Source organism: Oryctolagus cuniculus, chromosome 1 (genome assembly GCF_051225735.1).
Source record: "Oryctolagus cuniculus isolate XC-2025 breed Fujian yellow rabbit chromosome 1, ASM5122573v1, whole genome shotgun sequence".
In the NCBI taxonomy this organism is placed as follows: Eukaryota; Metazoa; Chordata; class Mammalia; order Lagomorpha; family Leporidae; genus Oryctolagus; species Oryctolagus cuniculus.
In genome coordinates this window covers 201,758,549-201,774,745 of record NC_142867.1, presented here as the reverse complement: position 1 = coordinate 201,774,745, position 16,197 = coordinate 201,758,549, and positions in this window count along the sequence as shown.

Sequence of the window (16,197 nt, the reverse complement as noted above, 5' to 3'; positions counted from 1 at the left end):
GTCCTTGGGCCCCTGCACCTGTGTGGGAGACCTGGAAGAAGCTCCTGGTTCCTGGCTTCAGATCAGTGCAGTTCCGGCCATTGCGGCCAATTGGGGAGTGAACCATCGGATGGAAGACCTCTCTTTCTCTGCCTCTCCTCTCTCTGTGTAATTCTTTCAAATAAATAAATAATTTTTTTTTTTTAAAAAGAAAGGGAACTGCATTCAGAAATGATCAGAACAGTCCCTGCACAAGGAATACTGTGGCCAGGACCCCTTTGGCCATCACCAAGGGCGTCAGTGGAGCCTGACTCCTAAGTCCGCTGGAAGTAGGAGGATGCCTGTGTCTCCAGCCATTTGTTCCTGAAACAAGGTTGGGAGATTCATTTCCCACACCCTCAGGGGCAGCCAGGGAAGAGGGGAGTCCTGCTCTCTCTTACAGCCCCAAAATGTCCCCCTTCCTCCTCCTCAGCCCTAGTAGGCATATTCTCCTCCGCTCTTCAACACTGGTAGTCTCATAATTTGCAATCTCTTGCAAGCCTTTCAAAGCAGCACCTCTGGGAATAGACAAACTGGCGGCCATGTGGACTCAGACCAGAATATCCCACAGCAGCAGGTGCATCGGGGCAGAGCAAGCAGCCCGACCAGGAAGGGAAACGGGAAGAGACACAAGCTCTCACCCCACCTCCCTGATTCTGGGGTCCGTAGTTTCATTTGGATTGGGGGGGGGGGCGCAGCACAGAGCTCTGAGGTTGGGAGGAATCTCTGATCTCTTTTTCTGAGAGAAGAAAGTTTAGGGAGGCTGAGGGCTTTGCCAGAGCAAGGTTAGCCCAGCAGGTTAGTGCTAGGGTTGCTAGTAACAGTAGTAGCAGCTGGATGCTCGCATTGGGTGCTAAGCCTGGAGCCAGAAGGCTGCAACCATTAGCTCACTTGATCGTCCCCATCAACTCTGTGGGAGGGGTACTGTGACTTCTCCCATTGCAGAGATCAGCCAAGAGGCTTAGAAAGGTGAAGTAATTTGCCAGAGCCACAGGGTGAGGAAAAGGCAGAAGCAGGACTTGATCTAGCCCTACCTGTTACCCAAGCACGTGTTAAAGTGGGGGAGTGAGGAGACCACACTTGGAAAGTTAGAGTGCTACAGTCACCCTCCTTATGCACGGCTTCACTTTCAGTGGTTTCAGTGAACCTGTGGTACCTGTAGTCTGCAGATATTAAATGGAAAATCTGGAAATATGCAATCTGTAAGTTTTAATCGAGCGGAGTCCTGAGCAACGTGATGAACTCACACACTATCCCACACAGGGTGTGCATCATCCCTCTGTCCAGTGTATCCACACTGTATGCACTACCTGCCCGTTACTCACTTCAGAGCTTTGGTTACTGGATTCACAGTGCTTGTGTTCGAGAAACCCTTATTCACTTAGTAGTAGCCCCAGAGCCCTAGAATAGTGATGCTGGAAATTCACTTATTCCAGAGGGAAATCCCAAGTGAAAAAGTGAAAGTTCTCAACTCATTAATAATAGGAAAAAAATTTTTTTGCTGATTTGCTAAGCTAAACCGTAAGATATTTTGAGAGAGACCACATTCACAAAGCTTTTCTTATAGTATGTCTACACATACACACATATACATATATAATTTTTATTTTTTTATTTATTTGAAAAGCAGAGAGAGAGAGAGAGAGAGAGAGGTCTTCCATCTGCTAGTTCACTCCCCAAATGCCCACAATAGCCAGGGCTGGGCCAGGCTAAACGCAGGAGCCTGGAACTCAATCCTGGTCTCCCACGTGAGTGGCAGGGACCCCAGTATCTGAGCCTGCTGCCTCCCAGGTGCACAATAGCAGGAAGCTGGGATGAAGACTGGAGCTAGGACTTGAATTCAGGCACTCTGATAACGCGATGTGGGCATCCTGGCTGTTGTCTTAACCACTGCTCTGATCACCCACCCTGCGGGGTGGTGTTATCATTATCCTATTTTATGATTAGTTATTCTGAATCTCTTACTGTAGCTAATTCATAAGCTAAGCTGTCATAGTTATGTGTGTATGGGAGAAACATAGTGTATATAGGATTCAGTATTCTCCAGTTCCAGGCATCCACAGTGGGCCTTGGGCAGTATCCCCCACACTATACTACTGTACTGTGTTTCCCTCTGCTCCCGTATCACTGGGCACTAACTTAAGGAAGAATTTGGGTGGCGAGGAGGCAAGAGGCCTTGGATGTTTAGCTTGCTCATCCTGGGGCCCAGCACATTCTCCACTACAAAGCACGGATGGTGTGTTCTGTCCAGCCTTCAGTGACAACAGGGAGAAAGGCCACCAGAGGAGATTCCTGCCCCGGCTCAGGGCCTGGCCTCCCAGGAGGCTGGGCGGCCTCAGGCCCACCGCACACGGGCTGGGCCGACACAAAACCCCAGCTTTTGTTGGACTTGGCTTCTTGTGCCTTGTTTAGTCTGCAGAGCAGGGAGCTTATCCTGCTGCCTTTGTCACAGGCCATTAGCACACACATAATCCCCAGGGGCTTACAGCTGGCTGCTTTCTCTAGGAATTCAGGGAGGGCCACGGGGGAAGCTCGGCCCCCAGCCCCCACCAGGTCCGCACTTGGGGCTGTGGGCTATGTGACGCCAGGCCTCAGTTCACCCGTCTGTGCATGGAGGTGGCCCTGGAAGGGATGTTGACTCCACGAGGATCAGAAACGATTTCGTCTTGTTTCTTCCCCCTCAAGGCCTGGCTCACCCCTCCACCATCTGCCCCCAACCCAGGCAGTTTGTAGTGTCTACCAGGCTTTCACGGAGCTCTTCCCTGCCCTGAGCCCCGGGCCAGTCCCTCTCTCCTTCAATCTCCTGCCTGTAAATTGGGGCTAATAATACCCATAACTCACTCTGCTGCTACGGGGATTAACTAATTAGAGGTTATTAAGGGATGGAGGAAAACAATGCCCCGTTCCCATTTAAGACAACTTCCCTCTGCTTTCCCGCTACTGTCTGCACAGAGCATTAGAAAACCTGGGGTCCTGGCTTTCCCCATCCCCATCACCCAGGTGGAGTAACTGAGGCCAGAGGGGGCCAAGGAGTAGCCAAGGACCACACAGCCATCTGGCAGCAGAAAGGGGACGAGGCCCTGGGGCTCTAGGCTGTGCCCAGCAGCGGTGGTCCAGGGCCAGGGAGGCGGTCCTTCCACTGGGAAGGAAGATGTCTCAAGAAGCCCCCACACTTGAGCCTGGCTCACAGGGGGTCCAGCTCGGGTCAGGGAACACAATCTGGCTTTCTCCAGAGCTGAGTGCCAATCCTGGCATTTTGTCTCACTGGGTCATCTTGAGCCCTTCGTCCCCTGCTTCCTGTGTTTATTCCCCTGAACATGGTGCCGGTGACACCTGCCTAAAAGGCTGCTGTGAGGAGTGGCCCCGTGCAGGTGCCTGGGAGCAATAGACATCATTTTGTTCTGCTGCTGTTTTTGTGGGCTCCCGATGCCTCAGCAGCAGAGGTCCTCACGGGCTTCAGCCAGCTACACCGTGGCCGGGGAGGGGCTTCCACCCACAGGGCCTCTCTTCGTGCTCAGCCCGAGTCAGCAAGGGAGGTGTTGGTACTGCAGAGTTGCACGCGGAGGCTCAGAAGCCTAGAGAGCCGACCCGCAGCCGTGCCTTTGCGGGAGTCTTCTCTCTGCTCTTGCAGCTCCCCCTTTGGTTTCCTGTTGATTCCCCCTCTCCCTCTTCCGTCGGGCAGTTTGAATCCTGCACATCTGCGCTCATCTCAGGCTGCAGGCATTTGCTGAGGGTCTCGTGGGGGGACACAGGATGCCATTAGGGCTGCCCAGGCCAGTGTGAGAGGGCAGGACTGTGAAACACAGTCTCTCTCTAAGGATATGGACAATAATACTGGTATGTGCTCCCGTTCCTGAACGCTAAGTGCTGTGTGGATGTGCTAAGCCCTCCTGGTCTCATGGGATGTCCGGGCTCTGCACACCTCACTAGCCCCTCTGTTTTACACGTGAGGAGTTAGAGACACTTGAGGCTCCCACCTGTGTGGCCCAAGGTCGTCTTGCCGGTGTGTGGCTGTGTTGACCTAGGATCAACCCTACCCCATTGAAAACAGAGGAAATTACCTTTATTTGGGGGACTGATTCAGATTTGTGGGGAAACACAGCTTCTAGAATTCTTGGAAACATGTTCCGAGGTTTTCCCAGATAGTGGCTGTGTGTGAAGCCAAGGTAGGGCAGCCCCAGTGGCCCCTTGTTATGAATTGTGATTGGCAGTGCCGGGTGCCATGATGTCATGTGAGAAGGGATTGGGTGTTGTCCCATCTCTGGGTAACTTAGGGGAAATAGGGTTTTACAAATAGCAAACAGAAGCTACTGAATTGCAGGTTGGCCTGTTCCAAAAGTCAGCTTGAACCCCAGTATGTGATTGCCAGCTGCCTAGTTTAAGGGTTCAGCCACAGACATGTCTGAAGTCTGGTTTAACAGTGTCGCTCCCCGTCTTCGTGGGGGAACGACACAAGACCCTGCGCTGTTCTTTCGTCTGCTCGGCCCTCCCCGGGTTTGCTGCTGGTTCTTCCCGGGTTGGCTACTATCCCTTCCACCTCCGGGGAAGGGCAGTTCCCCCTGGCCGCATTCCCCACTTCCGCAGGGGAGCGGCACACCGCCGGCCGGCTCTTTCGGGGGCTGCACGGGTTCCCTTAGATGTTCCCCATAGATGTTCCTGGTGCATGCCGTCTCTCTCCTCCTTTATAGTCCTCCTCCGCCAATCCCAACTCGGCTGCCCACACGCCGAGTACGCTGCTCTCCAATCAGGAGCAAGTCCTACAGTTAATTGGTTGAACTGGAGGCAGCTGTGCGGAAGCTGTTTACTTCTCTCCCAGCGCCATATTGTGGGAGAGCAGATGCATAGAATAAGTCCTAATTCGAGTAACTTAGTCTAGTCCGGATTGCTCCCCACAAACAGTGGCCTCCTAATTTCAATTTAAGTGTCCTGGACCAGTGCTACTTCATTTTGACTTCCTTCCTTGACAGCTGCAATTCAAACCCAAATCTTTAACCTGTAAGCCTTGTACACATAACCAATTGCCCCACACTTTGAACTCCTCCACCCTGAGTGGGGCCTGGGGACCTAGGACTGACCCAGGGATAGCCTAGGAGTTGTCCCCTGTCACATCCATCCTCCACATTCCTGCTATGGTCCCCTCATGTGTTGGGCAGTCTATTCATCCATGAAACAGGAATGATGATGACCACTTCCAGGCCACTGAAGATAAAATGGAAGGAGTGCATTCATAAAGGTGCTGGCGTGTGGCACACACATCATATGTGACGTCAGCCTCCTGTCAGTTCAATGGAATAAAAAGGTTCGTTAGCTCCTGAGAGAGGGAAGCCAGGGGAGGTCCTGTACCCTTGATGACCTAGTCAGGACACAAGCAAGCTAGGAGCGTGGTCATTGCCTGGGAGGGGTTGCCCTGGGAGGCGAATATAGCCTGTGGGATCCCAGAGAACAAATCCAGAGGAGCACAGATCCAGGTAGGAGGCTGGTTTCCAAAAGCCCCAAAATGCAAGGGGTGGCCTCGAATGGTGTTGAGCGTCCCCACTCTGGAGGTGCAAGAACAGAAGCTGGAAGCTGGCTGGCATCTGGGTTGCAGAGGGCACTCGAGCGGCTGCATCACATGACTCCCAAGGTCTCAGGACAAGGACGTTCCAAGAAGGCTGACTGTGCCCAGCAGAAGCAAGTATTTTCTAGCAGGGCTATCTAAAGGCAGCTTGCTCTGCTTTGGGGAATGGCAGTGGGACTCACCGTGTTGGGGAGCACTTAAGCAGAAGCTGGAAAAACTTGACTGAAATGTTGTTGAAGGGGTTCATGTAACAGCTTGCAGGTTGGATTAGGTGGTTCCTCAGCAAAGAGGTGGCACAGCGCTGAGCGGAAAGGGTGCTGGAGTCTGGGGTCTAACCAGGCTCTGTCGTTTGCCACTTGAGGGACACTGGGCAAGAGTCTTTACCTCTCTGAGCTCTGCTTTCCCTCCCCTCTGTGCCTTTCAGGACTAGTGAAACGGTCAGGGATGCACGGGCTGGAAAGGGCTTTGTGGGCACTGACGCTGCCTGATTGCTCTCTGACCCTGTGGGAGGGTGGGCAGAGAGGGGAGGGAGTGTCTGGCCTGTGCCAGGTGCAGACGGTCTGCCCCTTTTAGAACAGCAGCAGTGGTTTGAGTCTGTAAACAGGACTGTGCACTAGAACTTTCTACAATGATGGAAATGTTGTGTGTTTGTGCTTTCCCATCAGTAGCCACTAGGTGTATGTGACCACTGAGCCCTTTTAATGCAGTTAGTGTGACAAAGAAACTGAATTTTGAATTTCATAAAATTAGTTTAAATTTAAATAGTCCCATATGGCCAGCAGCTACACAGCTCCAGAGAAAGCATCAGGAAGTCTTGGGGCCAGCGCTGTGGCGCAGTGGGTTAACACCCTGGCCTGAAGTGCACCGGTTTGAATCCCGGCTGCCCCACTTTCTGTCCAGCTCTCTGCTATGGCCTGGGAAAGCAGTAGAAGATGACCCAAATCCTTGACCCCTGCACCCACGTGGGAGACCTGGAAGAAGCTCCTGGCTCCTGGCTTCGGATCGGCCTAGCTCTGGCCATTGCGGCCATCTGGGGAGTGAATCAGCGGATGGAAGACCTCTTTCTCTCTCTGCCTCTCCTCTCTCTGTGTAACTCTGACTTTCAAATAAATAAATAAATCTAAAAAAAAAAAAAGCAACAGGAAGTCTTCTTCCCGCCTTTCCTGGCCCGGCTTCCTAAGCAGGTGTTGTGATCTTAGAGTGTGCTGAGCACTTCAGAGGTCACCAAGACGAGCCACCTAGTCCCAGCCCCCTAGGACCTCTCAGATCATTCGGTGAGATGGACAGCCAAGCAGCCCAAGGACAGGCACCCAGCCCCACAGCTGTGTAGGGCAGAAGGATGTCGCTCCCCCTCTTCGTGGAGGAACGACACAGGACCCTGCGCTGTTCTTTCGTCTGCTCGGCCCTCCCCGGGTTTGCTGCTGGTTCTTCCCGGGTTGGCTACTATCCCTTCCACCTCCGGGGAAGGGCAGTTCCCCCTGGCCACATTCCCCACTTCCGCAGGGGAGCGGCACACCGCCAGCCGGCTCTTCTCGGGGGCTGCACAGGTGTTCCTTCAGCTAGATGTTCCCCCTTAGATGTTCCTGGTGCATGCCGTCTCTCTCCTCCTTTATAGTCCTCCTCCGCCAATCCCAACTCGGCTGCCCACACGCCGAGTACGCTGCTCTCCTCCAATCAGGAGCAAGTCCTACAGTTTATTGGTTGAACTGGAGGCAGCTGTGCGGAAGCTGTTTACTTCTCTCCCAGCGCCATATTGTGGGAGAGCAGATGCATAGAATAAGTCTTAATTCCAGCAACTCAGTCCAGTCCGGGCTGCTCCCCACAGATCCCCCTTTCTTTTTATTTTTTGGCGTTGATACGTGCCTGTCTTCGGTGTCCCGCGGCACACACTCTGCTCTACTTGCTAGAGTTGCCACAGGTTCTTACAAGTCCTATCAATCAGGCAAACCGAATCCGGGTCCTCTCTTCGCCATGTTGTGAGGAGGTTTTTAGGCGCTGATGCGTGCCTGTGTTCGGTGACCTGCGGCTCATACTCTGGTCGAGCTGCCTGCTGGTGCTTACCGCCTTAATCAGGCAGACCGAATCCAAGCTTTCTCATTGCCGTATTGTGGGGGAGACTTATTAGTGTTGGTTCGTGCCTATCTTCGGTGACCTGCAGCTCATACTCTGGTCGAGCTGCTTGCTGGTGCTTACCGCCTTAATCAGGCAGACCGAATCCAAGCCTCCTAATTGTTGTATTGTGGGGAAGCCTTACTGATGTTAATTCGTGCCTGTCTTCGGTGACCTGCGGCGCATAAGCTGCTAGCCGCCGCAGGTGCTCATCGCCTCACTTAATCAGGCAGACCGAATCCAAGCTTTCTCATTGCCATGTTGAGGGGAGGCCTTTCTATTTCTCTATTTCTCTATTTCCGGGCATTCCTATTTCTCCCATTTTACTTCTATCTTCCAGCATTCCTATTTCTCTCATCTTACTTCTAAACTTCTGTTTCTCTTATCCCTGCGGCTTCCCAGCGCCTCGCCCTGCCGGCAGCTTCACGGCTCCGCGCAGCTTCCCAGCGCCTCGCCCCGCCAGCGGGCTCCGCCCCGAGGCTGCTTCTCGGCGCCTCACCGGCTGAGCCGCTTCAGCCCGCGCCTCTCTCATCTGCGTGGCTTGGCTTCACGCGCTCCGCGGTCTCCACGCCCTTCGCATCTGCACCACGGCCTCGCGCCAGCCCCGTTCCCTATCTATTCACGCCCCGTGCTCTCTCTGCACGCAGCGGCTTCCGCGAGTAACACAGCGTAGCTTGCGTCTCCGCCATTAGCATTCAATCCAAGTTCCCCGGGCTAGCCTGGCGAATTCAACCCAGCTTACGTCTCCACCCCACGGTTTGGCTTCCCGTCCTTTGCTCCCCGGGCTAATCAGACGGATCCCAATCTGGCTTACGTTTCAGCTTCTGGTTTCAACTTTTCACCCCCTATTCCCGGGCTAACTTGAGAATCCCAAAGTGGCTTTCATTTCCACCTCGGCCTGCCCCCCGCGGCTTCAATTTCCCTAACATTTTTCTCTACCCGGTATGTTTCCCCAAGCTTTCCTCCAACAATACTCCTCCCTCATTTCTCCTGGCCTCTCCCCACAGTCCGCATCCGAGTCTGTTTGTTCTAGCTTTCACTTTTGCTTTCGACCTTAGAGATTTCTCCCAGCTTCCCCCTGTAGTCCGTATCTGAATCTATGCCTAGGCTTTCAATAGCTTCTTCCGGCACCTTTTTCGTCCGGCTTTTCCCTAGGCTGTTTGCTAGTCTCTCTCTCCGAAATTTTCCCAGTTCTTCCCGTTTCTTCCCTCCTAAGTTTCATATCCGTCCTAGGTTTCCTATCCGAGTCACGGCACCATTATGTCGCTCCCCCTCTTCGTGGAGGAACGACACAGGACCCTGCGCTGTTCTTTCGTCTGCTCGGCCCTCCCCGGGTTTGCTGCTGGTTCTTCCCGGGTTGGCTACTATCCCTTCCACCTCCGTGGAAGGGCAGTTCCCCCTGGCCACATTCCCCACTTCCGCAGGGGAGCGGCACACCGCCAGCCGGCTCTTCTCGGGGGCTGCACAGGTGTTCCTTCAGCTAGATGTTCCCCCTTAGATGTTCCTGGTGCATGCCGTCTCTCTCCTCCTTTATAGTCCTCCTCTGCCAATCCCAACTCGGCTGCCCACACACCGAGTACGCTGCTCTCCTCCAATCAGGAGCAAGTCCTACAGTTTATTGGTTGAACTGGAGGCAGCTGTGTGGAAGCTGTTTACTTCTCTCCCAGCGCCATATTGTGGGAGAGCAGATGCATAGAATAAGTCTTAATTCCAGCAACTCAGTCCAGTCCGGGCTGCTCCCCACAAAGGAGGAAGCTGCTAGCCCCGCGGGGGCACCAGAGGCTGCACTGTGGAGGATGAAGTGGGGGAGTCTGGGCAGGAAAAGCCTTGCTGTTGAGGGAACAGCATAGTCAAAGTCTGGAAGGCAAGAAAGAGCATAGAGGGTTTAGAGAATGAAGGGCGGGTGGAGGATGGACAAGGGCCAGCAGCAGGAGACAACCAGCTCTCAACTTCTCTGCTCCAATCAGCCAAGAAATAGCCTGGTGAGTTGGTGAGATGGAGACCAACAGGGGCATTCCTGGGCAGGGTCCCGCCTGTCCAGCCTGCCTGGCACCATTGAAGGCAAGGAAAGATGGTGACTTTGGGGCTTCCTTCCTCCATCCCTTACCCAAGGAAATCTTGTCTCCCAGCCTCGCCCCCACAGAAGGGCTCAGGGCCTTGAAGTGCTTCTCTGGCAGAGCCCCCAAGACTTCTCCCTCGGAGAGCACCTCCTTCTTGTCTGCAGCCTTCCCACTGAAAACTCCGGAGCACGTTTCAGTGTTCCAGGACCGCACGGTTTTCTGGTGTCACAGATCCCAGGCTGACAGCTGGCCTGACTTCCTACCTGATGTCCCCGCCTCCACCACACCTTGCTCCTCAGGACTGCCTTCCTCATCATGACTGGAAGAGTAGGCGGTGGTCCCTGAAGCTCAGTTCTGGGCAAGGCTTGTGGATGTCCACTGAACCCCATCCTATTACAGTGGGCAGTGGAGGAATCTGATGCAGCCCAAGTTTAAGGAAAGCTTTGGCCAAGGTCGTCCCTGCATGTAGTAGTACTGTGCACATCAGTGGCTGTCTGCCAGTCCCATTCTCCTTTTGCTCCCTCCTAACACAGCCCTGAAGTAATTGAGGTGTCCCTTTCATACACACAAAGCCATGACCATCTGCTCCTGGGAGACTGACCCCGCCTAGCCCGATTGGTCTAGGGAAAATTCTGCTTCACCTGTAATCATCCTTGTCCCAACTCATTGACTGAGGAAAGGATTGAGATTCAATTCTGGCCAGGGCACACAGGGGCTATCTGCTGGGGCATCTGGGGGAAGGTTTGCTTGCCTTACTCCTGGGGACAAGCTGTGAGAGAGCCTCTCTTTCTTTCCACGTTGATGTGACGTGCATGATCCCATCCGGGTGGGACATCTGAAACTGCTGGAGCCATCTTGTTTCTAGGCAGCGTGGGGAGCTCGAAAGAATCATGAGGACACCGCTGGGTGCTGAATCAACCCACCCTGGGTCATCTTACTCATAGATGTGTGATTTTGTGAGAGGATGCAGTTCGGGTAATGCAGCTGGAAATGTCCCAACCAGTGCAGGGAGGCAGGGTGCACTGGCCTGGACCCTCTCAGTTTTAAGTGAAAGGAACTAATATCTAACTGGCTGGAGCAAAAAAGGACTCATACAAAGAAGGGCCTCCATGTGGGCAGGAATTCGCACAGATTGTGTGCATTGAGAGAAGCATTTTTCCATTTAGTAGTCTAGAGCCTGTCTTGGCTTTGGAAGACTATGTGGCCTCTGTGTGTTCTCCAGACTTTGCCATGTGGAGGACCAAGGGGAGAACGAGTGGACATTTTTACTCCGTATTTATTTTTTTTTATTTTTTTTTCTTGGTGGATATACGTTGAACAGGACTGTCTTCTGGGTGATCCAGTCCACTCCTTGGGCCTTGCTTGGTTGTTCCAGAGCCAGACTTTGGAGCAGATAGCACAGTGGCTCACTGTGTACTGTGGATTTCCCCGACTGTAGATGCATCATGCGTAAGAAAGCAGGCAGGAGTTTCCTTTTTTTTTGATACCAAAATAAACTTACAGGTGAATTCCATTTTTTTTTTTATTTTTTTATTTTATTTTTTTTTTTTGACAGGCAGAGTGGACAGTGAGAGAGAGAGACAGAGAGAGAAAGGTCTTCCTTTGCCGTTGGTTCACCCTCCAATGGCCGCCGCTGCAGCCGGCGCACCGCGCTGATCCTGGCAGGAGCCAGGAGCCAGGTGCTTTTCCTGGTCTCCCATGGGGTGCAGGGCCCAAGCACCTGGGCCATCCTCCACTGCACTCCCTGGCCATAGCAGAGAGCTGGCCTGGAAGAGGGGCAACCGGGACAGAATCCGGCGCCCCAACCGGGACTAGAACCCGGTGTGCCGGCGCCGCTAGGTGGAGGATTAGCCTATTGAGCCACGGCGCCGGCTCCGAATTCCATTTTTTCACAAACTTCCTGTAGTCCCCTGGCACACTTGGAGCCCAGATTTAGGGCTGACATTCACTGCTGTTCTCTCTGATCTGGGGAGCCTTGTGGGTGGGTTGTAGGGTGTGGAGGAAGGGCCAGAGGTAGCAGGGCAGCCTTCTCAACTGCTCCTTCCTGGGCAGGCCCCACATTGACAGCAGCTGCACCATGTGGCTGATGATTGCAGCGAAGCCGACAGAAGCTGCACACGGAGCGAGACAGCCGAGGCCCTTGGCCACCATTCCTCAGGCCCAGGGTACCTCCAAATATTGCCATTTGGGCTCCAACATCAGGATGAGTCTGGGACTTGATGAGGATGGGCCCGAGACCTAAGCAGATACGCTCCCCACTCAGCAGCCCCTCTGTCCTCTTGGGCCCTTCCAAAGCCACCTCCTGGGGCAGGGCATACTTCCTGCATGGGATCTGAACAGGGACCCCCATATACCTGCAGACTGGAGTGTCTGTCTTCAGCAAGGTGCAGGGATGCCCAGTACCTCCTTCCATGTGCCGAGAGGCTTAGGAACTTCGTGCAGCTGTTGAGAAATAAAGCTATTGAAGTGGTGAGCATTGTATTTTGATCCACAAGCCTGTTTCCAAAACTCCCTCATAAACACCACCCAACAAAGCTGGGAAGGATTGCTTTCTCCTTTCAAAAGGCCGCTGAAGTTGCTTGGTGACAAAGGACGTGGGAAGCCATTTTCTTTGGGGTTGAATTCTGCTCTACTCTCTCTAGCAAGGCCACCTGCCTGAAAGCTCTCTAGGTTCAGGGGGAAAGGGCTTCTCCTTAACTCTCCCAGCCTTAACCTGGCATTCAAGGCTCTTCCTCAAGAGCTGTTCCTAATTGACTTTGTCAGACTTGACTCCAGCTATTCTGCAGCACAGACTCTATTTTAAAAAAACTCCAAAGTCATCTCTATTTTTTAATCAAGGACACACATCTACTCCGTCTCCCCTTGTTACTCTGTTCCTCCTGCCTGAAATGCCATTTGTTCCTTTCTCCATCATAACCTTACTTCTAGATGTCCTGCAAGCCCAGGGCAAATTGCTAAGATATGATTGGAAGTCATCAGAGAGATGTGGGTTCAAATCTCAGTGCCACTGCCAGCAACAAGTCACTTAGTCTCCCTGAAGTTCATTCCCCTAGTGGCTGGCATTGTGGCACAGCAGGGTAAGCCACCTGCAGTGTCGGCATCCCATATGGGCACTGATTAAGTCCCAGCTGCTCCACTTCCACTCTAGTCCCTACTAATGCACCTGGGAAAGCAGAAGAAGTTGGGCCAAGTCCTTGGGCCCCTGCACCCATGTGGGAGACCAAGGAGAAGCTCCTGGCTTCAGCCTGGCTGACACCAGCTGTTGCAGCCATCTGGGGGAGTCAACCAGTGGATGGAAGATCTCTCTCACTGTGTCTCTCTTTTTCTCTCTATCTGTAACTCTGCCTTTCAAACAAGTAAATAAATACATAAATTTTGAAAAAAAAAATAGAGGGCATTACCAGCACCCTACTAGGTCGACTTGCATTAGAAAAATCCATTTTCCTTGTCTGAAAACTGGAAATACTAATTCCCACCTCACACATCAAGAGGAGTTGACACAATGGAGGCAAAGGCCTGGCACATAGTAGTTGTTTGCTAGCCGGGGGCTTCCCTCTCTTTCCCCCCAGGAGAATGCTTTTCTCAAAGACTTCTGTGGTCATCACCTCCAGGGCTCCCTCCACATGCTGCCTTGGAGGACCACGGGGCCAAGGACCTACCTGGCCAGCCCAGCCCTGGATCCCCTTCCTTGCCTTATTCTTTCCATACACCTGTCAGCTTCTAACATAATCGTCTTTTGTATTTTGTCTTTTGTTTCCCCCAACTAGAAGGCCACCTCCAGGCGGATGGGGAATTTCTGAGTTATCTCCCAGTGCCTGGGACCTGGCAGGCACTCAACAAACATCTGTTGATCAAATGAATGAATGATCTCTGCCCTTGAGCCCCAAGAGGCACAGGGAGCTGTCCTAGGTGCTGCCCTGTCCCCAGCCCTGCCCTGCTCCTGCCTGCTCAGCTTGCTTGGTCACTGTCAGCTCCTCTGGCCCCTATCCCTACTCACTCTGTTGCTGCTGCTTCAGCCCATCTGTGAGCAGATGAGAAGCCACGAAGGTGCAAAGTGAGTCATAAGAGGACCCTGTGAGCTCAACTTTGAGGACACCCAGGATCAAGGCCAAACTTGTTATGATAACAGCCTCCTGCCTCCATCTGCAGCCCATCCCAGCACTGCCTCCCGCCTGTGCTCCTGGTCTTTCTGTTCCCCAGTGGAACATCCTGTTCTGTTCTGCTCCTTGCACGCCTTTGACTCCAGACTGCATGCCCCTCCCTCCCCTCTGCCATCTAGTCAGGCGACCCCTTCAGTTTTCCCTCAAACATACTTTCTCTGGAGGGCCTTGTTTGGCTGCCAAATAAGCTTCATGAGGCCCTGACCCTGTCAGTCATTGTGCTTGGAGTTATTCTTCATTTTTGTCCTGCCTACTGGACTTTGAGCCCACAAGGGAAGGCTCCGGGTCTGTTTTGCTTACCTCTTGTGTATGGAGCCTGCACAGGGCTCGGCAGAGACCGTGGGTTCATCAACTCCTTGCTGAGGGAAAGAATGAGAGGAGAAAGTGAGTGTAGGAGGCCATCCAGAAGGATCCCAGGCTGCATGACCTGGTTCCAATCTTAGTTCTGTCCTTTACAAGCTGTGAGACCCTGGCTAAGTCACCTCCTCTCTCTGAGCCTCCACTTCTGTTGTCTAAAATACAACAGAAGGCAGCTGCACCTGGGTTACTTGGAACAGTTGCACATGGTACTGACCACATACTTGGTCTTTGGAAAAGCATTAAGCAGATGGCATGTATTTAACTGGTGACGTCACAAAACCCTAGCAGTCATCTTTCCCTGTGGAGCTTCTGTTTGCAAATCGCTCTTTGAGCAAGGAAGGGTGGGTGTGGAAACTGAAATTAGAGAGCTGAACCAGCTTGACCAAGGTCACCCAGTGTTGTAGGACTGAGCTGAGGCTGCACCATGCAGCCTGGTTCTGGAATGTCTCTTCTAGGACCCTGCTACACTCTGCTTGGTATTTTGGCTACTTGAGCCCAACTTTTTTTTTTTTTTTTTGACAGGCAGAGTGGACAGTGAGAGACAGAGAGAGACAGAGAGAAAGGTCTTCCTTTGCCATTGGTTCACCCTTCAGTGGCCGCCGCAGCTGGCGCACTGCAGCTGGCGCACCGCGCTGATCCGATGGCAGGAGCCAGGTGCTTCTCCTGGTCTCCCATGGGGTGCAGGGCCCAAGCACTTGGGCCATCCTCCACTGCACTCCCTGGCCACAGCAGAGACCTGGCCCGGAGGAGGGGCAACCGGGACAGAATCTGGCGCCCCAACCAGGACTAGAACCTGGTGTGCCGGCACCGCAAGGCGGAGGATTAGCCTAGTGAGCCGCAATGCCAGCCTAGAGCCCAACTCTTAATAGATGGTAGAGAGCAAATTTAATACACAGTTCATTACAGGATCTCTAGATTCCTAGGGCAGAGTTTGGCAGACAACAAATATTTGTTGAGTTTTGTCCACAGCTCTCTCGTCTCACGCAAGTCCCTCGGGCTGTTCAGTTCAGAACAGAACCCCCTGAGTACTTCCTGCCAGGCCCTCAGAGGGGAGCAATAGGTAGGCTCCAGAGAGGCTGGGTGCCCTATGAGGAAGTAGCAATGGGTTTCCCTGGAGCATGTACCTGACTCCATCGAGAGACAAGTGTGCCTGGAGCCCTGGCCACCTCTCTTTCCCCCTCTTGCTTGGGTGTCCACTCACCTGTGATACCTGCACCAGGAGAGGTGCTGGGGAGGGGACTGTGTGAGTCCAGGCACCCTGGGAACCCCAAGCTTGGCTCTGCCCAGCAGCTCTGAGGCTTGATTACCTCTCAGATCCTGCGGGCAGCCAGGCTTGGACTCCTGGGAGACATCCCAGCCTTGGGTCCTTTGGGCAAGCAGATCACGTGGCCTGGAAACCTCTCATAGCGACTCTGGGGGAATCTGATTTCTCAGGGGTTATTTTGTTCATTTTGTGAGTCCTGGGTACTGCATGCCTCATGTCTGTTTCCTTTAGAGTCTAAGGCTTTTGGTAGGATGGGAGGAGCCCAGTGGGAAGAGTCGGGGAACTCGTCCCCACTGTGGTGTGCCCTGGGTGCTTCTGCTCATGGGCAGAGCCCCTCCTGAGATGAGAGCAAGGTTACTAGGAGTGGGCTCAAGGATCTGCCTTCCCTTCCCATCCAAGGTAGCCATTAGAATGGACAGACTACCAGTGCCAAATCAGGAGAAAGCCACCTAACCTCACAGAGGCTGTTTTCCCATTCATTCCCAGGCTGTTGGGCTCTCTAGTGATTTCGTAGATGTCAGAGTATCTGCTAACAGTGTGCATGAAGAGCAGAAGGAAGTGATGGTCCAACACTGACCCATCTATTTTTTTTAAGATTTATTTATTTGAAAGGCAGAGTTAGAGAGGCAGAGAGAGAGAGAGAGAGAGAGAGAGAGAGGTCTTGCATCT